General features: G+C 39.3%; 2 long non-coding RNA genes across 2 annotated transcripts; both read right to left on the bottom strand.

Annotated features, from left to right (window-relative positions):
- Positions 1–2,241: 2,241 nt before the first annotated feature.
- LOC135711457 (uncharacterized) lies at positions 2,242–10,339 on the bottom strand. Its single transcript, XR_010518490.1, has 5 exons — positions 10,147–10,339; positions 5,750–6,529; positions 5,574–5,700; positions 4,466–4,622; positions 2,242–2,295 (listed from the first exon to the last, which is right to left on the bottom strand). It is a non-coding gene; the product is annotated as an uncharacterized LOC135711457 (long non-coding RNA).
- Positions 10,340–10,912: 573 nt separating this feature from the next.
- Positions 10,913–14,166, bottom strand: LOC135711456 (uncharacterized). Its single transcript, XR_010518489.1, has 4 exons — positions 13,921–14,166; positions 13,745–13,871; positions 12,637–12,793; positions 10,913–10,966 (listed from the first exon to the last, which is right to left on the bottom strand). It is a non-coding gene; the product is annotated as an uncharacterized LOC135711456 (long non-coding RNA).
- Positions 14,167–17,826: the final 3,660 nt, after the last annotated feature.

The following is a 17,826-nucleotide window of genomic DNA, read 5'->3' as shown; positions in this document are numbered from 1 at the left end:
ATTGTTATTTTTGTTATTCTTTAGTTTGATATTTGAATAAAGAAGGCAATATTCCCATTAGCAAAATTTTGAATAAAAAATAAAATTTTCCATTTTGAATGCACATGATTTCCTACTTTCATGTAAATGGTCCATTTTAGGAAATGAAACTCCGGGAAATGTGATACCACCCTTAGAAGCGTTTTCAATCAGTTAGGAGCTAGGGCAGGAGCACATATGTGATTGGCAGGGAATGTGGTGGGAGTTTAAGGGTACTGAATTCTTTGTTCAGTACTTTTAACGGGGCTTCTCACATATGTGCTCCAGGATAGAGTCGACTTCAGGTCAGAGAAAATTGGTAGTTGGTAGATTGAAAGTGTATTATGTAGAATAGCTAGGGCCGAAACGAGAATTTAATGAGTCCCACATTTGAAATGATCTGCAATTTTTTCTCGTTGTCAATTAAAATTGTAATTTTAGGTTAATATTTTCAAGTTAAAAAAATCCATACCATCTTTTGTATGAATGAAAGTGCTCACTGTAGTGTATCAACTAAGTGGTGTTGCTCAATTTTGTTGAATTAAGTGTTTAAGGCTTCAAAAGATCCTGTTGACCAATGAATTCTTCAAATAGTATTGCCTAACTAAAGCTAACCAAGACACCATTATGGAATGCTCTTCGGCAGGGGAACTATGCCATTAGCGCGAAGCATTTTTAAACCACTGATGCTGGCGCCAACTAGTATTGTGTTTACTATTTGGTCATCACTTGATTCAATAGGATCAGATCCACCGATGCAAGTAGCACAAAATGGGTAAGTGTGTCACTTTTTGATCTAAGTGTTCCTCTAATTGACCCTGACTTGTTGAGGAGGTACCTACGTTCGGTTCATTGTTTGATCTCATGCTTGCAGGATAAAATTATAAACATGGTTTGCCTCTATATCTAGTTCAGCTCTCATACCAATCTGACGCTTTACATTAGTTTTAGACAATCCAAGAAATTTGAATGTTCATTTCAAGTAACAAAAATAAAATTCAGAGGAGGACCGTTCGTTTAAAACACGGTGCACAAAGGCAATGAATTAATCTGCAAGTAAATAACGAAGCTCTTACGTACAGAAAAAGTAGGACGAAGGACCTCCGTCCCACCTTTGAAACAAATTCCTAAATCCAGATTAGAGCTTTTCGTAGCACTAGGATAAGAAATGAGTGGACTGGTTGATTTTAAGCCAACTGAACTGCCAAATCCTAATCGAGAAACGCATATCTTGATTGAAATGGCAGTGTTGCTAGAAACCACCAGGGCATACGTTGCCAAGGTCGTTTGTTTTATTTTTATTTATTGGTCGTCAATCAGTGTAGACCGTTTTACAAAAGTTCTGTTGATTTTTGAATACGCTTCTTTCTTATCCTAAAAACCCATCCTACGTAGCATCTTTGGCTGTGGTGCTATAATCTCAGCTATAATAATAAAAATAATAAAGAAAGTCGTACCTTCGTTAGTCACGATGCTGCATAAAACGAGTGGTGCTCTGGTTCGACTGTCAAAATTGTTCTGGTGGCTTGAATGTCCAAGTCTGGATCAGTTTCAAATTTTGAGAATTCAGAGCTGTGACGAATTTTTGAAGCACAAATGAATGGTGGAATTGACCAGGCCTCCTCGGTTCTACAACAGGCCGCGTAAACGCTACCCGTATTGCTATCTGCATTCGGAGAAAAATAATTATTATTTATTTATGGGAAACAGCAAAATTCACAAACTTACCACGCACTCTTCACAAAAATTGAAGTAAAATGCACCGCTTGATAGAGACAAACCATAACCTGTAAGTAAAGAATTTAAAGGTATGAGGTATTTTAAATGAATTCAGAATTATGGTCCCAATAGAGTGTGAAACTGTTGTTCATTAAGTTAAACATCTAAATAATATACGATAAGTGAATTCATGTCATTCCTTTGTGATATATGCTGTTAAACGTTTAATTTGAAGTCGATGATTTTAATAAAGGTGTCGTGTTTTGCACAACATATAATTTTATTAAAGAATCAGTTGGATTTCATGATCTGGAAATATTTGTGAAACCTCCAGATGAAAACAAGCACAATCCGTTACCCACATCTGAGCATCTGAGGAAATGTTATCGTTGTTTTTCTACAAGTGGGCATTTTACCCCTACCAGCCACTTGACTGGCATTATTGGTTCCTTATCCACATATGCTAAATGCAGTGTCCGGACCCTGGTCGGGACTGATTAGAAAGCGAATTTTATTTGTAGTGCAATGGGACGTGCGGGCGAGAGTATTAAAATAGATCTGAAAACATAAAAAGAAAGCCATATTTCATTATATTTTCATAAGATTTTCATTCCATTTAAAATTAATAATAGGAGAAATAGCTCTAATGTTGGCCTATGGATATAAGATTGGGACTGCTATTTATCCATTTTATCTAGTTGAACGCGTCATTGGGACGGTACTAATGGATAATTTTGGTTGCTATTGAAAATTTAGTCGATTGCTGAATTTATGTATGGGCCCAAATTAGGGGCCTTTAGGCCGACATTACATCCATTTTCTCTAGTTAAGATTTTATTTCTCATTCAAAATGGGCAAAGTTTTAGATTTTACATTATAGGGTAAATGTCGACTTCGGCACCCATTGACTGTTTTCGGCAACCAAAATTTAAACGTTAATTTCACTATGTTTTACCATCAACCCACTTCCCTGAATGTATCCAAACGATTCTTTAGTCTTTCAGCTTCAATCTGATTATATTTGTAGGACCGAGCAATCCTGTTATGCCAGATTTTTATTCAAATGAAGCATACGTACTACAAAATGGGGCTGATTTCTAGTTGCCGATAATAGAACAGCTGGTTAACACGCAGTTCTAATGGGAAGGTTGCCGAAGAAAAAGTGGCTGACGACAATAGTCACACTCACCTGAGAAATTTAGAGCGTTGTAAAAACGCTTTCAAACAGTTTTGAATAATTCTGTCGATTGGAATGGATAGAGAAGCAAGCAGCAGATGAATTGAAACAAACAGACACGTCATATATGTGCGTGACGCTGTGAAAATGCTAATAGAAGTGCGGACGCTGCTTAGATTGACGAGAATACGTAAATTCCCCTATATGGAATCTCATCTACACACCAATAATCAAACGTTCACACGCGGCATTAGACAACATCATTGACGGCTGTAGCAGTACGCGACTTCCGAGTCTTATTAGTCATAGTTATTACGTCCCAGTGGAACTTCGAATTTGTCTTCAACTTTCATTTCATTTGCCATTTTGTGACTGCCGTCGTTACATGTGCAATGGTGACTACGTGAATGAAACATATTGGCTATCATTACCTGACGATATGGAATATTCATCAGCGAAAGAAAAGAGGGCACAGAATAATAAAATTTATGAAAATGGTACCATAATTTTGGCAAATTTAAATATAGCCCTTTACCTTGTGTAAACGGGAAAAGAGTTTGAAGTATGTTACTATGAAACAATCAAATTGATTTCCCATTGACAGGTTAAAGGCAACCTGAAATTCTGTTAACTCAAATTATATTCACTTTATCTGTCATAATTCTGCAACATCAAAATGTTATACCGTTGTTTAAAGACAACTTTGGAAATCAACTTGCGCCAGAGTAGCACACATCAAACAAAATATAATGCTTGTTATCGGGGGAAGGGGTTGTAAAAGGCTTGACCCTTTTATAAGTTAACGCCTGGACATAAACCAGGAAAGAAAATCCACATGACCTACACATCAGCAAATTCGAGATATTCAAGTCATCAAAAGTTTTATACGTTATGGAAATTAATAAACTAGCTATCGAAATGATCTGTTCCACATATCTGAATCTGATATCCGAAACAAAGCACCCATACCCACCAGTCTTGAAACTTCCATTAAATGTTGTTTGAAGCCTTCCGGAATGAATCTCTAAAGTTCTGTGACCTTCTCCTTTCCTTGATCAGGATTCAAGGTAAAAGTAACCTCTCTCTCTCTCTCTCTCTGTTTATTTAGGATTCTCAACCTAAAAACTTCCTGTTTGTGATCAACCGCGAATTGCGTTATTGAAATTTGTTCCTAGTACGCGAGTGTTAATGTTATTCGGAGTATCCAAGAAGAATTCCAAAGGACTTTTACTGGATAATGTCTCAGAGCTTTCGTCAAGGAGATCCCTAGACCGGTAATTTGATTTTGATTTTGCGCGACAGAAGGGGGTCTTAAGGCCACATTCCAGAACGTGAGTGGGACATGGTGATCACTTAACACTATAATATCGAAAATGAACCACATGCCCGAAAAAAAAACCGTAGAACGACTCCCATACACCCTCCATGCTAAATCGTGAGTCTCCTACTTGCCCATATCATTGCATGCATTTCAGGTATAAGCGCATTTGATTCACTTTTCAGTAGCTAGTTTGGACAAATATATACTACAATAGAGCGGAGCATACTTACAGTTTTTTCTGGTTTCCATGTACTTATTGTTTTCCTTCACCACCAGCCATCTGACCAGGGCAATGGAACATCAGTTCTTAATGTCTTCAAAACTGGGGGGATTCGAATCGCTCCTCGTGCATAATCCTTCCATATAACAGGTCAGGCATCTCAGCATCTGGAAAGAGCACTCGGTTATTCATATGCTCGGTATGGTTTGTAATAAGACATAGAAAACGAAAAGAGAGAAGATCTGGATTAGTTTTCCGAGGTGACAGCTTTTTGGGAATACCCGTCTAACCATATCGTATCTTATGGTTATGGTTATGGCTTCTGCTTCGGTCTGGGTCGAAGAACATATTCGCAAAGAAGCGACAAAAAATTCCGTTGAACAGAGCTACAGCTGTACTGAGTTGTCCGTAAAGCTTCATTCAGACCAGCATAATCATCGCGGTGAAAATCAAACTCACTTTCATCATTGTATCGTCCAAAGAGGCGGACAGATAAGTTTGACAAAGACTGAAGGATGAAACGGATCAGCATCAATGAGAGCTTCAGGTGTTTTGTCGGCATTAGCAAATATCAAGTCCGAGGTCCGGTTAACATAATTAATCTGCTAAACTTGTCCAGCATAGGCCAGACTGATTATAATCACCAAACAGTAGGTGAACGTCCAAGTTTCTCGGATGTGGCCAACGCAGATCCGATGTCTTTCATCACAAGTCGTGGAAGTAGAAAAATCGGGAGGGATGTATACGTTACACCAAGACCGACCATTCAAACCCATGCTTGAGGCTACCACTCAGCAAAGACGTCAGCAAAACCCAACCGACACCCGTAGAAACAAATCGATGACGTGCGCAAAACCAGTTAAACTACGTGAACGAAGGTTGCATCAGAATCAAACCACCCGGAGGATTGGCGAATCTGCAGATTTAGTTTTAGCTGCATGGCAGTATTCGGACTACCAACGGTGTCAGTCAGGCCTTGCGTACCCACCTCGATAACAGGTATTTCCATTTGGGCTGCTTTAGTAACAGGCTGAAGTAGGTAGTTACCATTCAGATAAGGGGCAGTATCCTTCCCGGCTTCGGCGAGACATATTATATAATACCACTGTTAAACTTACCTGACAAAGCAGGAAGTAGAATAGCCCGACTGTGGCAGAGAGATTAGGGGCTTCCATGGTGCCAACATCATTGTGTTCCAGTGTCAAGCTGACAGAATATAGTTGATCAATCGGCGTAGCGCTGGAACTGGAGAACGAATTAAGTGTTGATCTCGTCAGAAAATATTTGTACTCACCTGCAGTTTCAGGTTGGAAGACCACTTATCCAATCCCACACACAGGGTCGGGAAGATTGTTGAACGACGGCTACAGTGGCAGGACTGTGGTGGGAGGATCGGTGGCTTTCATAGTACCAACATCGTTGCGTGCCAGAGTCGATGTAGTTCGATCCAGGAATATATCAGTTGCAAGGTTACGCAGTTTGTTCACCAGTTCACAGTTAACACACTTTATGAAAGTAGATTCACATTCTTTTGCTTCATGATCACCAGCACATATGAGACAGCAAGTAGAGTTGTTTCAGGAACATGCTGTATGGCCAGACATGGAACATTTGAAGTAGCGGTAGACATTGATTTCTTCAGCCACTCTACAGGTAGACGCGTTGCAGCTTGATCAAAGGATCAAAGTTTCAAATGTCCGAGGAGAGCGGAAGATTGTTTTGCTTTTTCAATTTGAGGTCAATTTCACCAGCACTTAAATCTTCGGACAGACCAATGATTTTTATCCATGATCACTTGTTTCCGTACGGAAACGTTACCGTTCTCCATGCATCGAACATTTTTGACCGAAAAAGCAGCAGAATATATCTTCGAGAGAATATTCTTGATTTGTCACATCAGCACGTTGATTTCCCTTAGGCTTGATAATTACAGTTTGTTCTCTCTTGTTGGATCTCGCTGCGGCTCTTCTGCTTCCGTCCCAAGTGTCGAACCACAAAAGAGACTGGCCTGTCGGACTCTTTCCTCTTCAATAATTTCAGGGTCCAAGCTTGGGTCCGATGATTGATCCGTTCCCTATAAATAAAACAAAAATGGTTAGCAATCAGCTTAAGCAATAGCAATAACATCAATAACAAGGAAATAAAATAAGTCGACAGGAATCTGACCTAGGACCGTCGTGAAAAAAAATGACACTTCAATGAAGAAGAAAACATGCACGCCTACGTTGATCAAAAAGTTTGATTTTCATGATTTTCACCCACTTGCGCATCATCTTCCAGACGCTACCATAGCAACACCATCGTAACCAAATTTTCACATGCCGAGAGCCTATATAAGGAAGGCTGCTGCTAACAATCGACAAGAGGCTTCTGAAGTGGTTTCCAAGCGGACGTCTTTTTGATCGCTCTTCCCATTTTTTCAAGGTAGGATTGATTTTCAACATGTTTGCTAGCAAGGCGAAAAACGGTCGCGATGCTCGGAAGACCCGGTCCAGTCGGATTGTTAGACCGGTGTCTTTGCCCAACTTTATGAGAACCGACCCTGATGGCACACTTACGGCCATTTACCAGCGCATAAAGGCGGCTTCTTCAAAGCCGAAGCTGCCAAAAGCGCAGGATCGTTGGGAGGTTCTCAAAAGATTGCCGGTGACCGATGAATACGATAATGTACGGTCGCTGGTCGGTGAGTACATCCGACGGCCTTTTAAAGCGTCTACTAGCAAACAGTTGATTGGTGAGGGAATTGGGAGCGAAGTTCAAGAATACCGTTACGAAACTACTCCGGATGCCTCAAAGGCGGGTTTTGGTAAGGGGAATTTTGATAATAATTATGAAGGTGTAGAGTTAGATAAAAATATGAATTTAGGAGATAGGGTGGCTTTTGAAGGTCAGTCCCAAATTTTATGTGAGGCATTTAGATATAACAGAGCCGATGTAGATTCGGTTCTGGTAGCAGGTATTGCCAAGGTACAGGAATGCGAGACGACATTAGCAGTATTTGAAACATACGCCAAGATACAACATGATATTTTGGAACGTGTGACGTATGTTCCGACCACTGCTGATGTTTCTACGCAAACTACTATCCCAAAATTACAGCGAACACAGCTGAACTTTATGTATGCTGGGTTTTGGGAGAGGTGTACCTTGAGAGAAAATCAAGGTATGCAAACCGAAGATCAAAATTTGACAGTTCCGAAGCAGCCTACTATGATGCTTCAGAAAAATGCTAGTGGCCCAAATTCAAATTTGATAAAAAATCTTTTTGGTTGGAAATCTTTAGGATTGACATTTTTTGTTTCGGCCCTGGTCCTCGGTTTGCTGGAAATTCCAAATTACATCTAGCAGATTGGTATTGATTTTTGTTATTTGGATCGAGCTCGCTGGTGGTACAACGAATTTCATCAAAATTAATTAGCTTCTCCGAGGTCTTCTGACGAGTAAAGATGTTGTAGCCGGGTACAAACGAATACTTCGAGCTACCATCTTTTCTACGAGAATTCCTCGGAACCCATTAACACCGGATAGGGACCTTTTGGTGAAAAAAATTCGTTTAGGGACCGTGCCTGGATGGCTAAACCTATTGGGAATGGCTTCCAAGCAAACCAATCGATGTAGCAGAATGCTTTCATCGAAGATCGTTTTGTTTATGAAGTTCGAAAGACCACTATCGTGAGCTCGATCGTCGCATTCCGGAGTATTTAGCAGTGTTAGGGTTTTTGATGTAGTATAATAGGTATATATAGAAAAAGAAAGAATCAGGTAGATTGATAGGAGCTAGGACAGGAGCACATATGTGATTGGCAGGGAATGTGGTGGGAGTTTAAAGGTAATGAAAAGTCATCCCTTTTGATAATTTCGATCGAAACTGGTTGATCATAAATTGATTTGATTGAAAATCGGTTTGGACCGAAATTAGAAATAGAGAGGTGACTTTTCAATACATTTAACGGGGCCTATCACATATGTGCTCCTTTTTAACTTGTTAGTCAGGTACTTCCAAATTTACCGTTCATGTATAGTAGCTAGTTAAAAGGGTGGTATAAAATTTCTCGGATTTTAATTTCAGAATGGCCTATTTATTAGCATACTAATATTTTAGTTTTCGAAAACGTAACAAAGCTATTAAAAATTTGATTAAAATGGGAATATTTCCTTCTTTGAGTGTTCATTACGTTGTTTGATTATTTTTGTTTTTCTTTTTCTTTCCGTTGTTATTGTTATTTTTGTTATTCTTTAGTTTGATATTTGAATAAAGAAGGCAATATTCCCATTAGCAAAATTTTGAATAAAAAATAAAATTTTCCATTTTGAATGCACATGATTTCCTACTTTCATGTAAATGGTCCATTTTAGGAAATGAAACTCCGGGAAATGTGATACCACCCTTAGAAGCGTTTTCAATCAGTTAGGAGCTAGGGCAGGAGCACATATGTGATTGGCAGGGAATGTGGTGGGAGTTTAAGGGTACTGAATTCTTTGTTCAGTACTTTTAACGGGGCTTCTCACATATGTGCTCCAGGATAGAGTCGACTTCAGGTCAGAGAAAATTGGTAGTTGGTAGATTGAAAGTGTATTATGTAGAATAGCTAGGGCCGAAACGAGAATTTAATGAGTCCCACATTTGAAATGATCTGCAATTTTTTCTCGTTGTCAATTAAAATTGTAATTTTAGGTTAATATTTTCAAGTTAAAAAAATCCATACCATCTTTTGTATGAATGAAAGTGCTCACTGTAGTGTATCAACTAAGTGGTGTTGCTCAATTTTGTTGAATTAAGTGTTTAAGGCTTCAAAAGATCCTGTTGACCAATGAATTCTTCAAATAGTATTGCCTAACTAAAGCTAACCAAGACACCATTATGGAATGCTCTTCGGCAGGGGAACTATGCCATTAGCGCGAAGCATTTTTAAACCACTGATGCTGGCGCCAACTAGTATTGTGTTTACTATTTGGTCATCACTTGATTCAATAGGATCAGATCCACCGATGCAAGTAGCACAAAATGGGTAAGTGTGTCACTTTTTGATCTAAGTGTTCCTCTAATTGACCCTGACTTGTTGAGGAGGTACCTACGTTCGGTTCATTGTTTGATCTCATGCTTGCAGGATAAAATTATAAACATGGTTTGCCTCTATATCTAGTTCAGCTCTCATACCAATCTGACGCTTTACATTAGTTTTAGACAATCCAAGAAATTTGAATGTTCATTTCAAGTAACAAAAATAAAATTCAGAGGAGGACCGTTCGTTTAAAACACGGTGCACAAAGGCAATGAATTAATCTGCAAGTAAATAACGAAGCTCTTACGTACAGAAAAAGTAGGACGAAGGACCTCCGTCCCACCTTTGAAACAAATTCCTAAATCCAGATTAGAGCTTTTCGTAGCACTAGGATAAGAAATGAGTGGACTGGTTGATTTTAAGCCAACTGAACTGCCAAATCCTAATCGAGAAACGCATATCTTGATTGAAATGGCAGTGTTGCTAGAAACCACCAGGGCATACGTTGCCAAGGTCGTTTGTTTTATTTTTATTTATTGGTCGTCAATCAGTGTAGACCGTTTTACAAAAGTTCTGTTGATTTTTGAATACGCTTCTTTCTTATCCTAAAAACCCATCCTACGTAGCATCTTTGGCTGTGGTGCTATAATCTCAGCTATAATAATAAAAATAATAAAGAAAGTCGTACCTTCGTTAGTCACGATGCTGCATAAAACGAGTGGTGCTCTGGTTCGACTGTCAAAATTGTTCTGGTGGCTTGAATGTCCAAGTCTGGATCAGTTTCAAATTTTGAGAATTCAGAGCTGTGACGAATTTTTGAAGCACAAATGAATGGTGGAATTGACCAGGCCTCCTCGGTTCTACAACAGGCCGCGTAAACGCTACCCGTATTGCTATCTGCATTCGGAGAAAAATAATTATTATTTATTTATGGGAAACAGCAAAATTCACAAACTTACCACGCACTCTTCACAAAAATTGAAGTAAAATGCACCGCTTGATAGAGACAAACCATAACCTGTAAGTAAAGAATTTAAAGGTATGAGGTATTTTAAATGAATTCAGAATTATGGTCCCAATAGAGTGTGAAACTGTTGTTCATTAAGTTAAACATCTAAATAATATACGATAAGTGAATTCATGTCATTCCTTTGTGATATATGCTGTTAAACGTTTAATTTGAAGTCGATGATTTTAATAAAGGTGTCGTGTTTTGCACAACATATAATTTTATTAAAGAATCAGTTGGATTTCATGATCTGGAAATATTTGTGAAACCTCCAGATGAAAACAAGCACAATCCGTTACCCACATCTGAGCATCTGAGGAAATGTTATCGTTGTTTTTCTACAAGTGGGCATTTTACCCCTACCAGCCACTTGACTGGCATTATTGGTTCCTTATCCACATATGCTAAATGCAGTGTCCGGACCCTGGTCGGGACTGATTAGAAAGCGAATTTTATTTGTAGTGCAATGGGACGTGCGGGCGAGAGTATTAAAATAGATCTGAAAACATAAAAAGAAAGCCATATTTCATTATATTTTCATAAGATTTTCATTCCATTTAAAATTAATAATAGGAGAAATAGCTCTAATGTTGGCCTATGGATATAAGATTGGGACTGCTATTTATCCATTTTATCTAGTTGAACGCGTCATTGGGACGGTACTAATGGATAATTTTGGTTGCTATTGAAAATTTAGTCGATTGCTGAATTTATGTATGGGCCCAAATTAGGGGCCTTTAGGCCGACATTACATCCATTTTCTCTAGTTAAGATTTTATTTCTCATTCAAAATGGGCAAAGTTTTAGATTTTACATTATATATGGAATCTCATCTACACACCAATAATCAAACGTTCACACGCGGCATTAGACAACATCATTGACGGCTGTAGCAGTACGCGACTTCCGAGTCTTATTAGTCATAGTTATTACGTCCCAGTGGAACTTCGAATTTGTCTTCAACTTTCATTTCATTTGCCATTTTGTGACTGCCGTCGTTACATGTGCAATGGTGACTACGTGAATGAAACATATTGGCTATCATTACCTGACGATATGGAATATTCATCAGCGAAAGAAAAGAGGGCACAGAATAATAAAATTTATGAAAATGGTACCATAATTTTGGCAAATTTAAATATAGCCCTTTACCTTGTGTAAACGGGAAAAGAGTTTGAAGTATGTTACTATGAAACAATCAAATTGATTTCCCATTGACAGGTTAAAGGCAACCTGAAATTCTGTTAACTCAAATTATATTCACTTTATCTGTCATAATTCTGCAACATCAAAATGTTATACCGTTGTTTAAAGACAACTTTGGAAATCAACTTGCGCCAGAGTAGCACACATCAAACAAAATATAATGCTTGTTATCGGGGGAAGGGGTTGTAAAAGGCTTGACCCTTTTATAAGTTAACGCCTGGACATAAACCAGGAAAGAAAATCCACATGACCTACACATCAGCAAATTCGAGATATTCAAGTCATCAAAAGTTTTATACGTTATGGAAATTAATAAACTAGCTATCGAAATGATCTGTTCCACATATCTGAATCTGATATCCGAAACAAAGCACCCATACCCACCAGTCTTGAAACTTCCATTAAATGTTGTTTGAAGCCTTCCGGAATGAATCTCTAAAGTTCTGTGACCTTCTCCTTTCCTTGATCAGGATTCAAGGTAAAAGTAACCTCTCTCTCTCTCTCTCTCTGTTTATTTAGGATTCTCAACCTAAAAACTTCCTGTTTGTGATCAACCGCGAATTGCGTTATTGAAATTTGTTCCTAGTACGCGAGTGTTAATGTTATTCGGAGTATCCAAGAAGAATTCCAAAGGACTTTTACTGGATAATGTCTCAGAGCTTCCGTCAAGGAGATCCCTAGACCGGTAATTTGATTTTGATTTTGCGCGACAGAAGGGGGTCTTAAGGCCACATTCCAGAACGTGAGTGGGACATGGTGATCACTTAACACTATAATATCGAAAATGAACCACATGCCCGAAAAAAAAAACCGTAGAACGACTCCCATACACCCTCCATGCTAAATCGTGAGTCTCCTACTTGCCCATATCATTGCATGCATTTCAGGTATAAGCGCATTTGATTCACTTTTCAGTAGCTAGTTTGGACAAATATATACTACAATAGAGCGGAGCATACTTACAGTTTTTTCTGGTTTCCATGTACTTATTGTTTTCCTTCACCACCAGCCATCTGACCAGGGCAATGGAACATCAGTTCTTAATGTCTTCAAAACTGGGGGGATTCGAATCGCTCCTCGTGCATAATCCTTCCATATAACAGGTCAGGCATCTCAGCATCTGGAAAGAGCACTCGGTTATTCATATGCTCGGTATGGTTTGTAATAAGACATAGAAAACGAAAAGAGAGAAGATCTGGATTAGTTTTCCGAGGTGACAGCTTTTTAGGAATACCCGTCTAACCATATCGTATCTTATGGTTATGGTTATGGCTTCTGCTTCGGTCTGGGTCGAAGAACATATTCGCAAAGAAGCGACAAAAAATTCCGTTGAACAGAGCTACAGCTGTACTGAGTTGTCCGTAAAGCTTCATTCAGACCAGCATAATCATCGCGGTGAAAATCAAACTCACTTTCATCATTGTATCGTCCAAAGAGGCGGACAGATAAGTTTGACAAAGACTGAAGGATGAAACGGATCAGCATCAATGAGAGCTTCAGGTGTTTTGTCGGCATTAGCAAATATCAAGTCCGAGGTCCGGTTAACATAATTAATCTGCTAAACTTGTCCAGCATAGGCCAGACTGATTATAATCACCAAACAGTAGGTGAACGTCCAAGTTTCTCGGATGTGGCCAACGCAGATCCGATGTCTTTCATCACAAGTCGTGGAAGTAGAAAAATCGGGAGGGATGTATACGTTACACCAAGACCGACCATTCAAACCCATGCTTGAGGCTACCACTCAGCAAAGACGTCAGCAAAACCCAACCGACACCCGTAGAAACAAATCGATGACGTGCGCAAAACCAGTTAAACTACGTGAACGAAGGTTGCATCAGAATCAAACCACCCGGAGGATTGGCGAATCTGCAGATTTAGTTTTAGCTGCATGGCAGTATTCGGACTACCAACGGTGTCAGTCAGGCCTTGCGTACCCACCTCGATAACAGGTATTTCCATTTGGGCTGCTTTAGTAACAGGCTGAAGTAGGTAGTTACCATTCAGATAAGGGGCAGTATCCTTCCCGGCTTCGGCGAGACATATTATATAATACCACTGTTAAACTTACCTGACAAAGCAGGAAGTAGAATAGCCCGACTGTGGCAGAGAGATTAGGGGCTTCCATGGTGCCAACATCATTGTGTTCCAGTGTCAAGCTGACAGAATATAGTTGATCAATCGGCGTAGCGCTGGAACTGGAGAACGAATTAAGTGTTGATCTCGTCAGAAAATATTTGTACTCACCTGCAGTTTCAGGTTGGAAGACCACTTATCCAATCCCACACACAGGGTCGGGAAGATTGTTGAACGACGGCTACAGTGGCAGGACTGTGGTGGGAGGATCGGTGGCTTTCATAGTACCAACATCGTTGCGTGCCAGAGTCGATGTAGTTCGATCCAGGAATATATCAGTTGCAAGGTTACGCAGTTTGTTCACCAGTTCACAGTTAACACACTTTATGAAAGTAGATTCACATTCTTTTGCTTCATGATCACCAGCACATATGAGGCAGCAAGTAGAGTTGTTTCAGGAACATGCTGTATGGCCAGACATGGAACATTTGAAGTAGCGGTAGACATTGATTTCTTAGGCCACTCTACAGGTAGACGCGTTGCAGCTTGATCAAAGGATCAAAGTTTCAAATGTCCGAGGAGAGCGGAAGATTGTTTTGCTTTTTCAATTTGAGGTCAATTTCACCAGCACTTAAATCTTCGGACAGACCAATGATTTTTATCCATGATCACTTGTTTCCGTACGGAAACGTTACCGTTCTCCATGCATCGAACATTTTTGACCGAAAAAGCAGCAGAATATATCTTCGAGAGAATATTCTTGATTTGTCACATCAGCACGTTGATTTCCCTTAGGCTTGATAATTACAGTTTGTTCTCTCTTGTTGGATCTCGCTGCGGCTCTTCTGCTTCCGTCCCAAGTGTCGAACCACAAAAGAGACTGGCCTGTCGGACTCTTTCCTCTTCAATAATTTCAGGGTCCAAGCTTGGGTCCGATGATTGATCCGTTCCCTATAAATAAAACAAAAATGGTTAGCAATCAGCTTAAGCAATAGCAATAACATCAATAACAAGGAAATAAAATAAGTCGACAGGAATCTGACCTAGGACCGTCGTGAAAAAAAATGACACTTCAATGAAGAAGAAAACATGCACGCCTACGTTGATCAAAAAGTTTGATTTTCATGATTTTCACCCACTTGCGCATCATCTTCCAGACGCTACCATAGCAACACCATCGTAACCAAATTTTCACATGCCGAGAGCCTATATAAGGAAGGCTGCTGCTAACAATCGACAAGAGGCTTCTGAAGTGGTTTCCAAGCGGACGTCTTTTTGATCGCTCTTCCCATTTTTTCAAGGTAGGATTGATTTTCAACATGTTTGCTAGCAAGGCGAAAAACGGTCGCGATGCTCGGAAGACCCGGTCCAGTCGGATTGTTAGACCGGTGTCTTTGCCCAACTTTATGAGAACCGACCCTGATGGCACACTTACGGCCATTTACCAGCGCATAAAGGCGGCTTCTTCAAAGCCGAAGCTGCCAAAAGCGCAGGATCGTTGGGAGGTTCTCAAAAGATTGCCGGTGACCGATGAATACGATAATGTACGGTCGCTGGTCGGTGAGTACATCCGACGGCCTTTTAAAGCGTCTACTAGCAAACAGTTGATTGGTGAGGGAATTGGGAGCGAAGTTCAAGAATACCGTTACGAAACTACTCCGGATGCCTCAAAGGCGGGTTTTGGTAAGGGGAATTTTGATAATAATTATGAAGGTGTAGAGTTAGATAAAAATATGAATTTAGGAGATAGGGTGGCTTTTGAAGGTCAGTCCCAAATTTTATGTGAGGCATTTAGATATAACAGAGCCGATGTAGATTCGGTTCTGGTAGCAGGTATTGCCAAGGTACAGGAATGCGAGACGACATTAGCAGTATTTGAAACATACGCCAAGATACAACATGATATTTTGGAACGTGTGACGTATGTTCCGACCACTGCTGATGTTTCTACGCAAACTACTATCCCAAAATTACAGCGAACACAGCTGAACTTTATGTATGCTGGGTTTTGGGAGAGGTGTACCTTGAGAGAAAATCAAGGTATGCAAACCGAAGATCAAAATTTGACAGTTCCGAAGCAGCCTACTATGATGCTTCAGAAAAATGCTAGTGGCCCAAATTCAAATTTGATAAAAAATCTTTTTGGTTGGAAATCTTTAGGATTGACATTTTTTGTTTCGGCCCTGGTCCTCGGTTTGCTGGAAATTCCAAATTACATCTAGCAGATTGGTATTGATTTTTGTTATTTGGATCGAGCTCGCTGGTGGTACAACGAATTTCATCAAAATTAATTAGCTTCTCCGAGGTCTTCTGACGAGTAAAGATGTTGTAGCCGGGTACAAACGAATACTTCGAGCTACCATCTTTTCTACGAGAATTCCTCGGAACCCATTAACACCGGATAGGGACCTTTTGGTGAAAAAAATTCGTTTAGGGACCGTGCCTGGATGGCTAAACCTATTGGGAATGGCTTCCAAGCAAACCAATCGATGTAGCAGAATGCTTTCATCGAAGATCGTTTTGTTTATGAAGTTCGAAAGACCACTATCGTGAGCTCGATCGTCGCATTCCGGAGTATTTAGCAGTGTTAGGGTTTTTGATGTAGTATAATAGGTATATATAGAAAAAGAAAGAATCAGGTAGATTGATAGGAGCTAGGACAGGAGCACATATGTGATTGGCAGGGAATGTGGTGGGAGTTTAAAGGTAATGAAAAGTCATCCCTTTTGATAATTTCGATCGAAACTGGTTGATCATAAATTGATTTGATTGAAAATCGGTTTGGACCGAAATTAGAAATAGAGAGGTGACTTTTCAATACATTTAACGGGGCCTATCACATATGTGCTCCTTTTTAACTTGTTAGTCAGGTACTTCCAAATTTACCGTTCATGTATAGTAGCTAGTTAAAAGGGTGGTATAAAATTTCTCGGATTTTAATTTCAGAATGGCCTATTTATTAGCATACTAATATTTTAGTTTTCGAAAACGTAACAAAGCTATTAAAAATTTGATTAAAATGGGAATATTTCCTTCTTTGAGTGTTCATTACGTTGTTTGATTATTTTTGTTTTTCTTTTTCTTTCCGTTGTTATTGTTATTTTTGTTATTCTTTAGTTTGATATTTGAATAAAGAAGGCAATATTCCCATTAGCAAAATTTTGAATAAAAAATAAAATTTTCCATTTTGAATGCACATGATTTCCTACTTTCATGTAAATGGTCCATTTTAGGAAATGAAACTCCGGGAAATGTGATACCACCCTTAGAAGCGTTTTCAATCAGTTAGGAGCTAGGGCAGGAGCACATATGTGATTGGCAGGGAATGTGGTGGGAGTTTAAGGGTACTGAATTCTTTGTTCAGTACTTTTAACGGGGCTTCTCACATATGTGCTCCAGGATAGAGTCGACTTCAGGTCAGAGAAAATTGGTAGTTGGTAGATTGAAAGTGTATTATGTAGAATAGCTAGGGCCGAAACGAGAATTTAATGAGTCCCACATTTGAAATGATCTGCAATTTTTTCTCGTTGTCAATTAAAATTGTAATTTTAGGTTAATATTTTCAAGTTAAAAAAATCCATACCATCTTTTGTATGAATGAAAGTGCTCACTGTAGTGTATCAACTAAGTGGTGTTGCTCAATTTGGTTGAATTAAGTGTTTAAGGCTTCAAAAGATCCTGTTGACCAATGAATTCTTCAAATAGTATTGCCTAACTAAAGCTAACCAAGACACCATTATGGAATGCTCTTCGGCAGGGGAACTATGCCATTAGCGCGAAGCATTTTTAAACCACTGATGCTGGCGCCAACTAGTATTGTGTTTACTATTTGGTCATCACTTGATTCAATAGGATCAGATCCACCGATGCAAGTAGCACAAAATGGGTAAGTGTGTCACTTTTTGATCTAAGTGTTCCTCTAATTAACCCTGACTTGTTGAGGAGGTACCTACGTTCGGTTCATTGTTTGATCTCATGCTTGCAGGATAAAATTATAAACATGGTTTGCCTCTATATCTAGTTCAGCTCTCATACCAATCTGACGCTTTACATTAGTTTTAGACAATCCAAGAAATT

Source organism: Ochlerotatus camptorhynchus, unplaced genomic scaffold, assembly GCF_037179485.1.
Source record: "Ochlerotatus camptorhynchus isolate MF236.1 unplaced genomic scaffold, CSIRO-AGI_Acam_v1.1 ptg000433l, whole genome shotgun sequence".
NCBI classification, from domain to species: Eukaryota; Metazoa; Arthropoda; class Insecta; order Diptera; family Culicidae; genus Ochlerotatus; species Ochlerotatus camptorhynchus.
The sequence above is the reverse complement of the archived record's forward strand: the minus strand, read 5'-3'. Positions and strand labels throughout refer to the sequence as shown.